The 4,097-nt window shown below is 35.6% G+C and overlaps 1 long non-coding RNA gene across 1 annotated transcript; it reads left to right on the top strand.

Moving 5' to 3' along the window:
• Positions 1-2,066: 2,066 nt before the first annotated feature.
• Positions 2,067-2,876, top strand: LOC131803317 (uncharacterized). Its single transcript, XR_009342520.1, has 2 exons — positions 2,067-2,186; positions 2,249-2,876. It is a non-coding gene; the product is annotated as an uncharacterized LOC131803317 (long non-coding RNA).
• Positions 2,877-4,097: the final 1,221 nt, after the last annotated feature.

The following is a 4,097-nucleotide window of genomic DNA, read 5'->3' on the forward strand; positions in this document are numbered from 1 at the left end:
ATTAGTCATTCCGTTTGTAACTCATCGAAATAATAATTTTAGACCGAACAATATTTAGACAGCGTAAAATTCTAAGAAGATTTATCTCTGTGCGTCCGTCTGCCCGTTTGTTGTAATCACGCTAGAGTCTAAACGAAACAATATAGGAAGCTAAAATTTAGCACAGGGAATCGCGCATATAGGTCCACGATATCGTAGTACCCCCATATAACGCTACCTCCCTATATTCGGTATTTTTATGATTTTAGCGACATTTTTGACCGAAATTGGTTTAAATTTCGTATATAAAGCTTGAAGCTCGTAATGTGTACTACAACATATGCCAGAAAATTGTCTAACAGTACCTGTCTTTATCAGGTATTTTGATGATAATAGGAACATTATTCAGCGGAATTATTTCAAATTTGATGATATTATCGGAATTGGCAAATTTCGTAATTTAAGTTCGGAATCGATACTACATCCTATGAGAAACAATTACTTCTTCAGGTCCTCGTCTTCGTATATCCACCATATAACGATTTTCATTTAAGTGGTATTTTTCGACGGATTTTTTTTTTGAAATTATTCAAAATCTTTTAAAATCGTGGAGGGTATTAAAAGTTCGGCCCGGCCGATCTAACTGCTTTTTTACTTGTTCTTACTAATATTAAAAAATGTTAAGTTTGTAAAATTGTGATTGTACAAGGTTACCTTGATAATTCTACCATGGTTTGGCACATGACCTACATAAAGTCGGTCAAGTTTGCTGTGAAAAGACATATTGTATACCAAATGATTTGACCCAAGGGATGTCCCAAACCAAGACCAACATAAGGTCGGCTCATGACCTACATAAGGTCGGCCAGTAGGGCCATCTGGCAACCATGTTTTCCGTCAAAAGACATATTGTGATTTGAAATTCAAAGAGAGTCAAACCACAGTAGTGCAAAAACTGCTAAGTTTATTGACAAATTGGAGTCAAAAGTAGTTTTCTTGGCCGCCCTTATGTAGGCCTTGGTTTGGGTTTTAAACTAAGGGATGCCAAACTTTATATCCAATTTTCCAAAACTATCGGGCTTTGCTATGATTAAAGATTAAGTCCGCTGATCTAATTGCATTTTATGTTCATTGATTAATCTCTCTTAATTTAGCATGCCACGAAGTTCTCATCCAAAAAAAAAAATCTAATTAATTTTTTTTAAGAAATAAAAATGTATTTTTAACAAAAATTCAATTATTCACAAATTAGTTACGATATTCAACATTAGGATGTGTACGAATGTATTCCAATGACTTGAGAATGGCACGAGGAATTGGTGGTGGAGTTGGCAAATGTTCACCGCTGGGTTGGAAGCCATTTTCATCGGCGGCATAGGTTAGTTGAATGAGTTCACCTAAGCATATGCGCCAGCGGTAAATACACCACCAACACCGCTTTCTAAGGCACTGATGCCATTCGATGTTTCATAGTCGTATTTGTAATCACCCTCAGATCTTCGTTCGTTTACATATTTTGTGGTGTACGCATAGGCATCTTGAGATTTGGCAGCAAGTGTGCCACAAGCCAAGCAGGCAATCAAACCGACAATAGCCTTTAAGAAGAGAAAAATTAGTGCTTAAGGGCAAATGGAAAGAAAGGATAACTTACGAGTTTATTCATATTTCGAGAATAATTCTTTTCCGAACTAGATTAAAGTTGCTGTTCATATACTGTATGTGCTCTAAGGGGAATATATCGATCAGTTTTATAGTAAAACGACAATCAATCATAGCTCGCACGCTCAGAGAAATAAATCAATCAATATGTGTTGCTTTGCTTTTGTTGTTGTTGTTGTTATTGAAAGTTCGACATTCAGGCATGTCACAGAAGTTTTACGAAATCGATTTATTTCACCTTTTCCAAATCGTTACGATTTGCTTTTGCTTCTTCAGCACTCGTACGTTTTGACTAATCCGGAAAAAAAATCATTTCACATTTTTGAAATAAAAATATGGTAACTCCATGAAAAAAGTCGTAAACAAATTATTGACAATTAAAAAAGGAGTTTAAATTGTTTTTTATAATATAAACACCAAAAGTTAAGAATGCCAGGGGCTTCAATACTTGCTGTAATGGATGAAGAAATAAATCAGCGGTCTACTGAAAAAATTCGTCGCCGGACATTGAGGAACGCATCAGATCCTTTATCTCACTCAAATGCAGAGTAAGGATCCACCAGCAATGAGTTATTTTCAAATTTATTTTAATAATAATTTATTTCTACAGATTTATAACTTATTATCGGCTAAATAAAGAAGCTTTTGTTTTAGTTTTGGAAAAAATTTCTCCCCACCCCAAACGTTCCAATATACCGGCTATTATCCAGCTTGCAACAACGCTTAGGTTTTTGGCTACAGGTGCATTTCAAGGAGTTATAGGTAGAGATGTGGAGCTAAGCCTTGGGAGAAGTACAGTTTCTACAATTATGTGGAGAGTTATTAATGCAATTGAAGCTGAAATTTGTCCACATTGGATCAAATTAATAATGTCTTCCGAAGAAAAAAGAAAGTCGAAATTGTACTTTTTTGAAAATTATGAAATTCCAGGAATTGTAGGATGCATTGACGGAACTTGCCCGATTGACTGAAGCGCTCTGTCTCAAACCAAACAATTAATTGTTTTTTTTTTGTATTTCCCCTTTCTTGCTTTTTGGTCTGTCAGTTGTACATTTCTACACCTTCTTCTTCAGCACATATGGCAATAATTCAACAATACAAGTCTGCCGTTCATTTCTGCATATTTTTTTGCGTTTTCATCATGGATTAGAAAAATAATAGATTTTTTGTAAAATAAATTCCAAAAACATGTTCATTCTAAGAGAATTTGGTTAATACAATATTTTCTGTTAAATGTATGTGTCTTCTGTTTATTTTTTACGTTAAAATCACTAAACATTTCAATTTCACCCTGCTTTTTGAAAGTGATATCAAAACGCAAAATTTTTGCGTTTTCCGTTTTTTAGAGAAGCTAAAACCGTTTTCATTTTCACTCTTGAACGATTTTACATTCTGTGACATGCCTGATTATTTAGCATATCATTTACAATTTTCATTCATGCGAACAGAAACTGGTGTCAATAAATGTTTCTCATAATTGCCATTGACATCTGTAGTTTTGATTTTAAGAACTTGATTTATCATCATCATCACCATAGTCTCGTCATTTTTCCGTCGAGTTTATTGCCGGACTTGATCTGCCCTTATATTTTTATACCCTCCACCATGGGTAGGAGGGTATATTAACTTTGTCATTCCGTTTGTAACACCTCTAAATATTCGTCGTAGACCCCATAAAGTATATATATTCATAATCAGCATAAAATTCTAAGACGATTTAGCGATGTCCGTCTGTCTGTCTGTCTGTCCGTCTGTCTGTCTGTCCGTCTGTCTGTCTGTCTGTTGAAATCACGATAGAGCACACATTATTTGACGTAGACTTTTGAAATTTGGCACAAGTGTGTGTATTGTCCCTAGGATGGTTGGTATTGAAAATGAGATATATCGGTCCACGTTCTGGTATAGTCCCCATATAACGGTACCTCCCGATATTCGGTATTTTGATGATTTATGCCACATTTTTTCACGGATTTATCTGAAAATTAGTATTTGTAGGTCATGACGGGTCCCTGAGCGTTTGGCAAAACATTACATGTATAGGTCCACGTTTTGGTATAGCCCCCATGTAACGGTACCTACCGATATTCGGTATTTTGATGATTTATGCCACATTTTTTCACGGATTTGTCTGAAAATTGGTATTTGTAGGTCACGACGGGTCCCTGAGCGTGTGGCAAAACATTGCATGTATAGGTCCACGTTTTGGTATAGCCCCCATATAATGGTACCTACCGATATTCGGTATTTTGATGATTTATGCCACATTTTTTCACGGATTTGTCTGAAAATTGGTATTTGTAGGTCACAACGGGTCCCTGAGCGTGTAGCAAAACATTGCATGTATAGGTCCACGTTCTGGTATAGTCCCCATAAAACGGTACCTCCCGATATTCGGTATTTTGATGATTTATGCCATATTTTTTCACTGATTTGTGTAAAAGTTGGTATTTGTGGGTCAT

Source organism: Musca domestica, unplaced genomic scaffold (assembly GCF_030504385.1).
Source record: "Musca domestica strain aabys unplaced genomic scaffold, Musca_domestica.polishedcontigs.V.1.1 29, whole genome shotgun sequence".
Classification (NCBI taxonomy): domain Eukaryota; kingdom Metazoa; phylum Arthropoda; class Insecta; order Diptera; family Muscidae; genus Musca; species Musca domestica.